We start from the raw sequence: 15,067 nt of genomic DNA on the forward strand, positions 1-15,067 counted from the left end.
TGGATTGATAAGATAAAGCTTTATAATCTCTGCCTTCAAGGAGCACTCTAGCTATATCTTCTCCAAGACATACCTGTTTGTTCTTTCAGCAGTCCATGGAATAGTCAGGATTCTTCTCCAACACCACAACTCAAAGTCATCAATACTTCTGTCATTTTTATTCATTGTCCAGCTCTCAGACACATAGTAATTGCTTGAAAAGACAATGGCCTGAATAAGGTGTATGCTAGTCTTAAAACCGACATCACTGGTCCTTAGTAATTTGAAGAGGTTCCTGACTGCAGACTTTCCCAGTGTTCAACATCTTTAATCTTTTGACTGCTCGTAGCAAATGTATTTATGGTGGATCCATGTAAAATAAAATTGTTGACAATTTCAAACTTTTCTCCAGATTTCATGATGCTGCCCACCAGTCCAGTGGTGAAAATTTTTATTTTCTTGATGTTGAGATTTAATCCACAACGAAAGCTCTTTGATCTCCTGTAGTAAGCACTTGCAGCTCTCCTCATAAATATCAAGAAAGATTGTTTCTTCTGTATAACCCGAGTAGCTGATGAGTCTTCCTCCAATCCCGATGCCATATTCCTCTTTGGAGGGTATTGCTTCTCAATGATTTGCTCAGCATACAGATTGAATTTTGTTTTTGTTATTGTTATGTGCTGTCAAGTTGCCTGCTAGTCATAGCGACCCTATGTACAACAGCCCTAAACTCTGCCCTATCCTGTGCCAATCTCACCATCTCCGACACACCTGCCCCCATTACCCTAGTCACTGAATCAATCAATCTCTTTGAGGGTCTTCCTCTCTTGTGCTGTCCCTCCACCCTTCCAAGCATGACGTCCCTCTCCAAGGACTGGTCCCTCCTTGCAACATGTCCAAAGTATGTCAGACGAAGCTTCAGAATCCTCAAAAGAGCAGCCCAGGTTCACCTTCTCTAGGACAAACCTGTTTGTTTTCCTAGCAGGCCATGGTATACTCAATACTCTTCTCCAACATCACAGCTCAAAGGCATCAATTTTCCTTCTATCCTTACTAGTCATTGTCCAGCTCTTTGATGCATAACAAGTGATTGCAAAACCCATGGCATGTATCAGGTGCACTTTAGTCTCCAGACTGACATCTTTGCACGTCAGCACTTTAGAGAGGTCTCTTACCATAGACTTTCCCACACAGTATGTCTTTTAATTTCCTGGCTGCTGGTGTCAAGAGTGTTGATTGTGGATCCAAGAAAACCAAAACTGTGAACAATCTTAATTTCTTCACCATCCATTATGACGCTGCCAGTTGACGGATTGAATAGGCATGGGGAAAGGATAGCACCTTTCTCCAAAGAAAGGACACACACATTTCTTTACATTAAACCTTGCAATTTCCCTCTGATTTGTTCACACAACAATCTCTTGGTTTAGGTATAGGTTTTGCATGAGCACAGTTAAGTTGTTCTAGGATTTCCATTCGTCACAATATTAGCCATAATTTGTTATGATTGACAGAGTCAAATGCCTTTGCATTTATAGTTCATAAAGAACAAATACATATTCTTCTGGAATTGTCTGCTTTCAGCCAGGATCCATCTGACATGAACAATGATATTCCTTTAGTCATGGCCTCTTCTAAACCTAGCTAGAACTTTTGGCTGTTCCCTGTCAATTATGTCTACATGTTTTTGGATGATCTTTAACAATATTTTGCTTGTAAGGAAGATGAATAATAACGTTGAATAATATCATTGCTTGAAAATTTCCACATTCTGTTGGTTTATCTTTTTTTTTTTTTTTGCAATGGGAACAAATATAGACATTTTCTAGTTAGTCAACCATGCTACTGTCCTCCAAATTTTCTGCTGTAGGCTGGTGAGACTATCCAAGGCTACATCTGTTAGCTGAAACATGTCTGTTATTCATGAATTCTTTGGGCCTTATTTTTTTTTTCAATGCCTTTGTCAACTTTTTCCTTCATCATCATTGATTCTTGATTATATGGCATTTCCCAGAACTTTTCAGTGCCAATCAAGTCTTTTTTGGTATAATAATTCTGTGCATCCCTTTCTTTTCTTTTTTTCTTCTCTTCTTTATTTTTTTTTCTTTTTCTTTTTTATGCTTCCTAGGTCATACAAGATTTAGCCCAAAGCTGCTCTCACTATTGGAACTTGAGGCTTGAATTTGTTTTTCAGTTCTTTGAGATTAAAAAAATGTCATGTGAGTCCTTTCCATTTTATTCTCCAATTCCAGGTCTTTGCACATTCTATTATAATATTTTGCTACGCCTTCTCTAGCTGTCCTTTGAAATCTTTTATTTAGACCTTTATTTAGCATGTCTTTTTGGCTTCCCAATGCTCTAGTGCAATTTTCAGTATTTTTTGAAATTCATTTTAACTTCTTGATTCTTCTCTGTCTTTAAAATGATCTCTTGTTCTCTCATGGTCATCCCACAACTCATCTGGTCTTCAATCATTGGTGTTCAATGCCTTAAACCTATTAATAAAATGATTATTAAATTCCAATGGGATGGACTCAAGGTCACATTTTGGTTCTTGTGGACTTATTTTTAATTTTTTTCAGCCTCAGTTTGAACTTGCAAATGGATAACTGATGGTCTGTTCCACAGTTAGCACTTGGTCTCGTTTTGATTATAGATATTGAACTTCTCCATTGATTCTTTTCACCGATACAGTTAGTCAGATTCCTGTACAATTTATTAAATAAGACCCACGTGTAAAATTTCCATTTATGTTTTTAAAAAGGTATTTGTGATATATAAATCAATGAATCAAATCAATAAATTAAATTCTATCATTTTCTTTTCAGCCTCATTTCCATCACCAAGTCTGTACTTTCTGACTATCATTCTTTCCTCATTCTAAGATTTGTGTTCCAGTCACCAGTTATCGTTAACATATCTTGATTGCACATTTGGTCAAATTTGTATGAAAAAAATTGATAAAAAGTTTTTATAAAAAAAGAAAGCCTAATTTTCTTCTCTTTGACTTTAGTGGTTGTTCATAGGTTCACTTATGAGTCTTACTTGACTTGATTTTACCTAATAAAACATGGAGTTGATCCAATTTATGGAGACCCCATGCTACAAAGCAGAATACTAGATTCTCTTGGTTATAATCTTCAAAGAAACAATTCACCTGGTGCTTATTCCTGGAGGTAATGAAAAAGTTAGACCTGTCAATCTTTAGATTAGCAGCAAAGTGCAAATCAATTGCATCTGGCCATGCTGGACCTACACAGAAGCATGTGGAGATGCATTGCTGGACCCCCATGGAAACATGTGCAGATTGCATCCACCATGTGGAAAACATACCCGTTCTCTCTGCACCAGGAGCACCAATACTACAGGGGAGAGGATAGGAATTGGGAGGACAGATTTTTCTGACACAATTGTCTGGGAGCTGGGGATGGGATATGCAAATGGGCAAGGAAAGGGAATTGAGCTGGATGCTGGCAGGGCGAGGTAAGGATGGGAACACAACATATGCGCTGAAGGACTGGGCTATGGGACCAACATCTGATCTGTTACCTGCATACTCAAATTAGCTCTTTTGAGTAAAATGATTAACTGTCAAATATTGCTGTAAAGCTGAGTCCAAAATTAAGACAGCCTAGGGAGAAGGATTGGCCATCCACTTCTGAAATAACAAGCCTTAGAAAACCCTATTTACAACAGACCACACTTAGACAGCATATATGGCACCAGAGTTTGAGACTTTATATTGGAAACCACAAAGGAGGAGGAACAGTTGCAAACAGATTTTAGTAATTGGAATGTGGAATGTGAGAAGTATGAAGTAGGCAAATTGGAGACTGTTAAGAAAGATATGGAACATATAAAACATATGAAATGAATTGGCATATGATATTTTGAATCAGACAAATCATATGATCTACTATCCTGGAAATTAAAAGGTGAAAAAAAATAGGGTCACTTTCATAGTTAAAAAGATCATGTCTAGATCCATCTTGAAATGCAATGTTGTGGGTGACAGGATAATATCCATACACATACAAGGAAGACCTGTTAATACCATTATCATTCAATTTAATGCACCAACAACCATTGCCAAAGAGGAGGAAAGAAATTATTTCTATCAACAGTTGCAATTATTAATAATGGGTGACTAGAGTGCAAAACTTGGAAACAAGGTAGAAGGACTGGTTGTAGGAAAATGTGCACTTGATGACAGGAATGAGGCTGGAGAAAGAATTACAGAATTCTGTATGATCAATGATTTATTCATTGCAAATACCATTCATAAGAAACAAAGATGGTGACTATACACATGAACCACACTTGATGGCCTACACAGGAATAAGATTGATTACATACGTGGGGGAAAAAATAATTGGTGAAGCTCTGTGCCAGTTGTGAAAACTAGGCCAGGTGCCAATTTTGGATCAGATAATCAACTGCTTGTATGCAAGCTTGAACTGAAGCTAAATAAAGTAAAATCAAATCCACAAGAAACAAAAAATGACCTTGAGTCTCTCCCTCCTTCATTTAAAGACCATCTCAGAAATTGGTTTGAGGTCTTGAATACTAATGAGTGATGACCAGTTGAACTTTAGGCGGATATCAAGAATATTACCCATAATGAATGCAAAATGTCTTTAAAAAGACAGAAGAAGAAGAAGAAAATATCAAAATGGATACCAGAAGAGAGCAGAGTGCTGAGAAGCCAAAAGGAAAAAATAAAGATGTTAAAGAACTGAAGAGAAGATTTTGAAGTAGTACGAGAAGACAAAGTATTATAATGAAATGTGCGAAGAGCTGGAGTCAGATAATTAAAAGGGATGAACTCACTCAGCATTTCTTAAACTGAAGTAACTGAGAAATAAATTCAAGCCTCTAGTTTCAATACTTAAGGATGCTGTGAGTAGAGTGATGAATGACCCAGGAAGCATCCAAAGAAGATGGAAAGAGTACACAGAGTCACTATACCAAGAAGGATTTGCTAACACAGAAGAATTCGATGAAACAACATATGATCAAGAATGTATGGTGATGAAGGAGAAAGTTCAAGCTGCTTTGAAGAAACTGGCAAAGAGCAAGGCCCCAGGAATTGATGGCATATCAATTGGCCTATTTCAACAGATGCTGCTCTGGATGTGCTCATCACATTGTGCCAAGAAATCTAGAGGACACTTACCACCTGACCAACTGAATAGAGGAGATCCATATTTATTACTATTCCAAATAAAAGATGAGTGTGGAAATTATTGAGCAATATCATTAATATCACATACAAGCAAGATCCTGCTGAAAATTATCCATAATTGTCTTGAACAGTATATCAACAGAGAACTTCCAAATGTACAGTCTGGGTTTAGAAGAGGTCATGGTACTAAGGACATTATAGCCAATGTTAGATGGATCTTAGCAGAAAGCTGAGAGTAGCAGAGAAATGTCTATCTGTGTTTCATTGACTACTCAAAGGCATTTGACTGTGTGGATCACAAGAAACTGTGGCTACCTCTGAGAAGAATGGGAATCCCAGAACACTTGATTATTCTTATGTGAAACCTATACATAGACGAGGAAGCAGTTGTCAAAAGAGAGGAAGGAAACACCTCATAGTGCAAAATCAGGAAAAGTGTATGCCAGGGTTGCATCCTATCTACATCCCATCTCAATCTGTATACAGAACAGATCATCTGGGAGGCTGGGCTCTATGAGGAGGAATGTGGCATCAGGATTTGAGTAAGACTCATCAACAACCTGCATTAGACAGATGACACAACCTTGCTTGCCAAAACTGAGAAGGACCTGAGGCATTTGCTGCAGAAGATCAAGGACTGTAGCCTTCAATATGGATTGAAGCAACAGCACCAAGAAAATGAAGATCCTCATCCTTGATTGGGCCAATTGACAGCATCATGATAGACAATGAAGAGACTGAGATAGTTAACTGCTTCAACTTTCTTTGTTCCACAATCAACACTCTTGGCACTAGCAGTGAGGAAATTAAAAGATATATTACACTTGGAAAATCTGTTGTCAGGGACCTCTCCGGTGTACTTATGAACAATGATGTCAGTGTAGAGATCATTGTGCACCTGATACAGACCATAGTCTTTGTAATTACTTGTTATGTACCAGAAAGCTAGACAATGACTATGGATGATAGAAAAATCAACGCCTTTAAGTTGTGGTGTTGGAGAAGAGTATGGAATACACCGTGAACTGCTATAGGAGAACAAACAGGTCCATCCTGCCAGGGTGAAATCAGGCTGCTCCTTAGAAGCAAGGATTTTGAAGCTCTGCTTGACCTATTTTGGTCAAGTTGCAAGGAGGGGCTAGTACTTGGAGAGAGACATCATGCTTGGGAGGGTGGAGGGACAGTGCAAGAGAGGAAGACCCAAGATGAGGCAGATTGATTCAGTGACTGGAGTAAAGGGGGCGTGGGTAGGTGTAACAGAGGATAAAATTGATTCAGGTTAGGGCAGAGTTCAGAGCTGTTGGACATAGGGTTGCTATGAGTCAGAGCTGATTTGATATACGTAACAACAACACCACAAAATACCTTTTTCTTTTGGAGCAGGAGGACATCTATGATTCAAAATCAGTTCAACAGTGATGAATTTTTTCATCATCAAGAAAGTCTTGATTTTAAAAACAATCAAGCAAACAAACTAGATAATGGCTAGTAATGCAGTTTTAAAAAGTTAATTGTTTAAACTTTAATGTATTAAATTAGAGAGTATCTTCTTTGTTATAAAATGTTCTAGATGTTGACTACAAACTACTGTGATTGCATGCTGAAAGGAGTAGAGAAGGGAGAAGTTTTGACAGTAATGTGTTATCAGTGACACTCTTTGTGCTTCTTCCAGATAATAATTAACTAAATTATTGTTACTACTCAAATATATTAATTGATCTCTCAGACTTTCTTATCTTTACGATATAATCTTGATACTTGCATGAATTTAAGGAAGGAATTTAGTGGGTTTGATTTTTTGGAAGATAAGAATTTAAAGGAAAATTAAAAGCTTAAAAGAAGGAAGGTTATCTACCAACCTACCAGTTACCCTTGAATTGATTTCAACTCACAGCAAACTCTTGTGTTTCAGAGTTTCAGTCTTCATTTGCCCACTGGTGGATTTGAAGCTCTAGAGATGTGTCTAGATTCAGGTCCTCCTCAGTTTCAGAAAGCAGGGTTGTGTATAGATGTGTCTAGAGATGTGTTTAGTCTTTGGATTAGCACCACAATTTCCTAAGGACTACATAAGCAGCACATCAACAGAGAACTGACTGACGTGCAGGCTAGATTTAGAAGAGAATATGGTACTGGGGATATTATAGTTAATGTTAGATGGGTCTTGGCTGAAAGCAGGGAGTATCAGAGGAATGTCTATCTATGTTTCATTCACTATGCAAAGGTGTTTGACTTTGTGGATCACAAGACACTGTGGCTGATTCTGAGAAGAGACGGAATCCCAGAGTATTTGATAGTGCTTATGTGAAACCTACACTTAGACCAGGAGGCAGTCATCAGAACAGAGCAAGGAAACACTACATGGTTCAAATATGGGAAGTATGTACTCCAGGGATGTGTCCTATCTCTATACCTTTTCAATCTATACGCAGAACAGATTATCTGGGAGTCTGGGCTCTCTAGGAGATGACAAAACCCTGCTTTCCGAAACTGAGGAGGACCTGAAATGCTTGCTGTAGAAGGTCAAGGACTGCAGCCTTCAATATGGATTGAAGCTCAACGTGAAGAAAAGATTCCCACCACTGGGCAGATTGACAGCATCATAATAGATAGTGAAGAGATTGAGATTGTTAATAGCTGTAGCTTCCTTGGCGCCACAATCAATACCCTTGGTATCAGCAGCTAGGAAATGAAAAGGCAAATTGTATTGGGAAAGTCTGCTGTCAGAGACCTTTCCAAAGTACTGAAGAGCAGTGATGTCAATCTGGAGACTAAGTTGGGCCTGATCCAGACCATTGTCTTTGCAATTAAGTGCTATGCATCAGACAGCTGGACAATGACTAGGGATGATAGAAGGAGAATTGATGCCTTTAAGCTGTGGTGAAACCAGGCTGCTCCTTAGAGGCAAGGATTCTGAAGCTTCGTCTGACTTTGGACATGTTGCAAGCTGGGGCTGTCCTTGGAAAGGGACGTTATGCTTGAGAGGGTGGAGAGACAGGGCAAGAGGGGAAGAACCTGGATGAGATGGATTGATTTGATGACTGGGATAATAGAAGTAGGTATGTCAGAGACAATGTTGGCACAGGATAGAGCAGGGTTTGCATAGAGTTGCTATGAGTCTCAGGTGACTCAACAGTACAGAACAACAACATCAGAAGGGAGCTTTGGTGGCCTAGGGACACAGAGTTGCTCTGGCAGTACATATGAGGTTCAAATCCTCCAGCTGCTTCATGGGAGAAAGATGGTCAATCTTCTCCTATGTGATTAACTGCCTCTAAAAACCAACTGGAGGATAAGATATGAGTCCACTATTCTACAATAACAACAAGAAGTCAAGCAGAATGTTATCAAGTTAGCTCTGCCTCATGTTGTTGTTTTGTGTTCTGTGGAGTCAGAACCCACCCATAGCTGATTCTCTGGTGGGTTCTCAGAGGCAGTTAGTCTTATGGGAAGAGATTGCCTTTCCTTCTCCATCAGAGCATCTGGTGCATTTGAACTGGGTGCTGTCAGCATTGCAGTATAGTTTCTTGCCACTAGGCCATCACCATCAGAGTCCTTTACTCATGTTGTAATTATTGCTAGGTGCCATCGAGTTGAGTATGAACCCTGTTCTATCATGTGCCATCCTCACACTTCTTCATACACAATACCCCATTGCAGCAGTCATCGTCTCAATTCACCTGGTGGAACGTCTTCCTCGCCCTTCCTAAAATCATATCTCTCTCTAAGGAAAAGTCCCTCCTAGTAATATGCCCAAAGTATGTGAGGTGAAGCCTTATCACTCTTGCCTCCAAAGAGCATTCTAGCTGCATTCTCTCAAAGACATATTTGCTCTTTTGTCCATCCAAAGGATTTTCAGTGCTCTTCTCTAATACCACAGCTATGGGTCAGGTGATAGAAATGAGGCTAAAAATAGAATGATTGAATTTTATATTTATAATCATTTATTCATTGCAAATACCTTTATTAAAAGTCAAAAACGATGACTTTACACATAGATATCACCTAATGGGCAGCATAGAAATCAGATTGACTACACTTGTGGAAGAAATTGTTAGAGAAACTCAGTATCTGTAGTCAAAACTAAGGCAGGGACAGACTGCAGGTCGAACTGTCAATTATTCATAAGGAGATTTGAATATAATGGAATGAAATACTGCTACCTGTTCCTTTCCCATCTTTATAATTGTTACTGTGCTTGACCCCATTATAGCAGCCACTATATCATTGTGCCACTAGAGATTGTCATAATGTTTTGTTTTTTTTTAAATCAAACAATGGTTATTAACAAAGTGTGTGATGATATTCTGATGACAGTCTGAAAAGTTATCCTTAAGTACATGTATCACTAAATATATATGATAGCTTGTTATTTTGTATGTTGATTCAAATAGAAAAATCAGAGTTAAAGCTTTTGGTCTTTATTTCTTTCATTTTGCTATTCTAGTAATATATTTTTATATCTTACACAAGATTAGAATTATAAACAAAAGTAGATTATGCACCACAGATTGCATGAGAAGAGCTGCTCTACACCTGTGCTTCTGAAGCTTTTACATATGAGTCATCTGGGATCTTGTTAAAATATATAGCATCATTTACTAGGTCTGTGGAGGGACCAGAGATTCTACATTCCTAACAAGCTCATGTGTGTTACAGATGCTGCTAGTCTGGAGATGCACTTTGAATAGCAACACTCTTATCATTCTTTAGATAACATTTTTCAATCATTAATGTCACTATACAAAAACTGAAGAATTGATACCTCTGAATTGGGATGATGATGTTTTGAACGCAGTGTGGACTCTCAAAAGAATAAACAAATCTGTTTTGGAAAAGATGCACCCAATGTAATCTGATAGACACAAGTGTGATGAAACTTCATTTCAAATACTTTGGGCATGTTGTCAGGAGGGGCCAATCCTTGGGAAAAGACATCAAGCTGGGGAAGAGAGTGGGTTAGCTAAGGAGAGTAAGACTCTCAATGAGATGAACTGATAACAACGAGATGGCATGACTATAGCAATGGGCTCAAACATATCAAAGATCATCACATTGGTGCAAAATATTGCAAGATTCTGACCTGTTGTTCATAGGGTTGCTATGAGTGATAGACAATTCTGCAGCATCTAACAATAACAACATACATTAGCTTCTTATTTGAGGGGAAAATCATCTCTAATTATAAGGAAACATTTAAAGAGTACACAAAAACTTTATAGGAACAATGCCATGTCCCTTCAGTGACCACTGAGATTCATAGGAAGAGTTTGTTACAATCACATGCAGCAGTGACTTCTAATGATCTCTGGGCCAAAAGGGAATATGCTTTGGTCTGATGAGTGAGTCTTCAATGATTTCTCAAAGGAAAATAGAGGACAATTGTGTTAGATGCTATTGAGTCAAGTATGACTCATAGTGACCCTGTGAACAACAGATCTGACTGTCCTGTGTTTTCCTAGTCATCAACGACACACTTGAGCCTGTTGCTGCACTCACTGAGCCCATCCATCTTGTTAGGGTCTTCCTCTCTTTCACTGACCTTCCCTCTTTCCAAGCTTGATGTCCCATTCCAAAAAATAGCCTCTCTTAGCAACATGTTCAAAGTATGTGAGATGCAGCTTCAACATCCTTACCTCCAAGGATTGTTCTTACTGCACTTTTTTCAAGATATATCTGCTCTTTCTTTTGGAAGTCCATGGGCTATTTTGAACTCTTGTCCAACACTATAACTCAAAGGCATCAATTCCTCTCATCCTTATTCGTTGTGCAGTTCTCAGATGCATAGGAAGAGATTGGAAAGGTCATAGTCTGAATCAGGGACATCTTAGTCTTCAAGTATCATTAAGTCTCAGTAATTTTGATAGGTCTTTGACTTCAGGCTTTCCCAATGCAATATATCTCCTGATCTCCTGAGTACTGGTACCAAGTGTTTTGATTGCTGATCTAAGCATGATGAAATCATTGTCATCTATTGGCCCTATGGTGAGGACCTTTAGCTTCTTGATGCTGAGATGTAATCTATAATAAAGGCTGTAGTCCTTGAACTTTTCCAGCAAGCATTTCAAGTCCTCCTAGGGCACTTAAACTATTTTTAAATGTTAATAGTTAAACAACTTCCCCCAAGTTTTGAATTGAGAAAATAAGGAATTCTCTGTTTCCACTGAAGGTAAGCAGGTCTGTATTTTTTTTTTCTTAACTGAAATCCTTGGCCTCAAAGTTAAAAGCATCACAGCAAAATATGCAATTGTAAGGCCCTGTTTGTGATGCATTGCTCATTTTTTGAGGCAAATGTGTAACAAAAGCCAGACACATGATATCTTTCTGAATAAGTACCTCACTTAGTGACTATGAGTAAAAAACTATGACGCTAGATTAACAAAATATGTCCCTTAAGCTCTAAGTAGCTCACAGGCTGCACAACATCCATATTAAGTATGTTCAACTAGATGCAGAACAATAAGCAAGATACTCTGACATGAAAATAAATGAAATCAGAAGTCTATAACGGCTGCAACTTAATAGATTAAAGAACAGTGTTTATTGATTGCCAAGCACTATATAGTGCAACATAAGCAGAAATCTATGTGGATAGTCCATGGTTTAGAATATAAATAAAGACATTTCACTACAAAAAAAAAACCAACCCAAAACAAATCATCCTAACATATTATCATCTTGATTCTTGTAAAGAACTGTGTTTTCTGAAATTTATGTCCATTTCTGCATGCTATCTTATTCTATGCAAGGCATCAATATCAAATCAGATTTGCAATAGCATTTATATGACATGATAAGCCCTAACTAATGTCAGAAAGAAAGAAAAGATAACTTCAGTTTTCCCTTTTGATTCCATTTAAAATTGTTGTTGTTTTTGTTGATATGTGCCGTCAAGTGGCTTGTGACACATAGCAACCCTATGTACAAAAGCTCTGAACCCTGCTCTATCCTGAGCCAACCTTACTGTCTCTACCTACACACCTACCCCCATTACCCTAGAAATTAAGTGAATGTGAACATTTGAATTAAGACAGACTAGGAAGAAGGATTGGCCATCCACTTCTGAAATAACAGGCCTTTGAAAACCATCTAGGATAGTTGAGGGAAAACCACTGTTACTGGGAAATTAAAAGGTTTTATTTTACTTAATTTTCCAGAAAGGTTTTACACATTTGTGTATATCATAACTTTAAATTTCATTGTCTTGTTAACAAATCGTGCTTTATTAAAATAAGTCTAACTCTCAGACGTCCAATCACAATCGAATGGATTGAGAAATGATGGTACATTCACACAGTGGAATACTACACAGTATGCAGGAGCAATGGTTTTGTAAATTACTACCTAATTTGGGAGGGACTGGAGAGCATTATGCTGAGTGAACTAACTCAATCATGTAAGGACAAATTTGTGTAAGACCATTTTTGTAGAATGAGTATGAGTATCCAAGGGGGGGAGGGTGGAAGCAGAGGGGTGAACTAGCTCAGTCACATAGGACAAATACTGTATAAAACCATTTTTGTAGAATGAATATGAGGATCCAAGGGGAGGGGGTGAAAGCAGAGGGGTGAGAATGAGGGGGTGGGATGTTAATGATAGGCTCATACAAATTGATGGGTGTGGGGTAGAGAGTGAAGGAAATGGGAAAGATCCAGCTTGAAAAATAATGTATCCAAACTTTGTAAATAAGCAAGTATAAAAAAATTAAAAATTAAAAGGGGAAAAAAGACTAACTCTCAGTGAACATTAAGGGGCAAATTATAGCATGAAAATTCATATAGGTATGTGTATAAATTAGAAAAGATATTTGACATATTATTTCAAGATTGCTTTAAAAATACTGATGAAGAAAAAAAGTAATGATATAGAAATAGTGAAGTACATTCAGTACCTTTATCTGATAACTGTAAAGTATATAAAGAATTCACATTCAGTATACAACAAAACATCTCATGGGATTTTGGTTTATTGGTTTAAAGGTTTAGAATTCATGGAATATTTCAATTGTTTGCCTTAATATTTTGTTAAGTACTGCTGTTCCACCTCTTGATTTGTAGTGACTGAAATAGTAAAAGCTTGGAAGTGGCCAATCAAGATACAGAAATTGCTACATAGGTTACTCCAATTTAACTAGAACAACAGAGGAAGAAAGAATATAAGAAACAGGAAGATGAATTGAAATATGTGATTAATTGTCTCCAGGAACAAGTGTCTCTTAGCAATTAGGTCAGAACTGGTACCTGGCGATCAGTACTGAACATCACAAGGGCTGTGCTAATCTCATCTGCACTGTTCTAGAATGTTGTTGTTATGTGCCATCGAGTCCCTTGAGACTCACAGTGACCCTATGTACAAGAGCTCTAAATGCTGTTCTATCCTGTGCCAACCTAGCCATCTAAAACGCACTTATTCCCACCGCTCCAGTCACAGAATCGATCCATCTCATCAAAGGTCTTCCTCTCCTTCGCTGCCCCTCCACTCTACCAAACATGATGTCCCTCTCCAAGGACCAGTCCCTCCTTGCAACATGCCCAAAATAGAGTCCTAATTAAAAGGGAACGGGCATTCCAAACATTATATCAAATTACCATTGAATCCAAACTGAATAGAGACCAGATTAACCTAAAACAACCTTCAAACCTTGAACCAATAGCCCCCGAGGTCTTCTTAACACTGAGAAATAAAAAGATGTCTGCCTTGAGTGTTAGGATATTCTGAGAGAATAGGTATTTCTATGAGATGAAATTCTATGAGACAATTCAAAAGATTAGATGTAAACCTCTCTAAAAAAAGAAGGTGAATTGCAAGAACATGGAAACAGCCCAAATGTCCAACCACAATCAAGTGGGTCGAGAAATTGGGGTACATTCACACAATGGAATACCATTCAGCACACGGCAGCAATGATTTTTAAAATCATACATTACTGGGGAGGAACTGGAGAGCATTAGGCTAAATGAACTAATTTAGTCCTGTAAGGACAAATACTGTACAAACTATTATTGTAGAAATAGAAACACAACTAATAAAATGTGTATGAGGATCCAAGAGCGGGAGGATAGGAGCAGAGGGGTGAGAATAAACAAGGGGGTAATCTAACAGTTGCAAAATTTGATGGATAAAGGGAGTGGTGGGTAAAGGAAATGCATATGAACTTTGTAAGTAAATCAGTAGAAGAAAAAAAATTACTTAAACAAGTATTCCCAATAAATCAATCACTGACCTTAAGAAAAAAAGGCAGTGTGTCTCCAGACATTCTATGTACACATATTTTAAAGAAGATGAGAATGGTTACATAATTAGAAGAATCAATCAATGTTACTGAATTATATGTATGACAATCAGTCAATTGGTATATATTCTCCTGTATGTATTTTCAACAGCAAATAAAAAAGAATCACTTTGAGCAGTATTCTATCTATTAAGATTTCAAAGATGGAAATGTAGTATTATTTTCTAGATCTTGAAAAATGTCATTTGATTTTTTTCCCCCAAAAAACTCTTAAAATGAAATTCTTTCTGTACACATCATTGATTGTTTTTTCAATGATATTAATTCTGATTGTAAAAAATGTTAGCAATTGGGACTCAATTGGTTTCAGAAGGGGTGGGATTTATTGCTCCAGAATTATAGAAACATGGTTTGGTTTTGTAAATTTGGCTCTTAAGAAGACGCACAGTTTCTACAAAATGGGAGAGAAAACCCAAAAGTTTACTTTTGCTGCTACTAAGGTAAAAAGAAAATTTGTGCAGCTTCTTTATGGCCTGAGACATAAAGGTAGAGCATGAAGATGAAATTGATAATTTCTTTAAATACTCTATATATGAGAAAGAAGGCAATGTTTATTAGCCATTGGGGAATGAATTGACTGTATTCAGCCTCCTATTTAAAAAGGCATTGGTCAG

Source organism: Elephantulus edwardii, unplaced genomic scaffold, assembly GCF_000299155.1.
Source record: "Elephantulus edwardii isolate Elephantulus edwardi_28Jun2011 unplaced genomic scaffold, EleEdw1.0 scaffold00002, whole genome shotgun sequence".
Classification (NCBI taxonomy): Eukaryota; Metazoa; Chordata; class Mammalia; order Macroscelidea; family Macroscelididae; genus Elephantulus; species Elephantulus edwardii.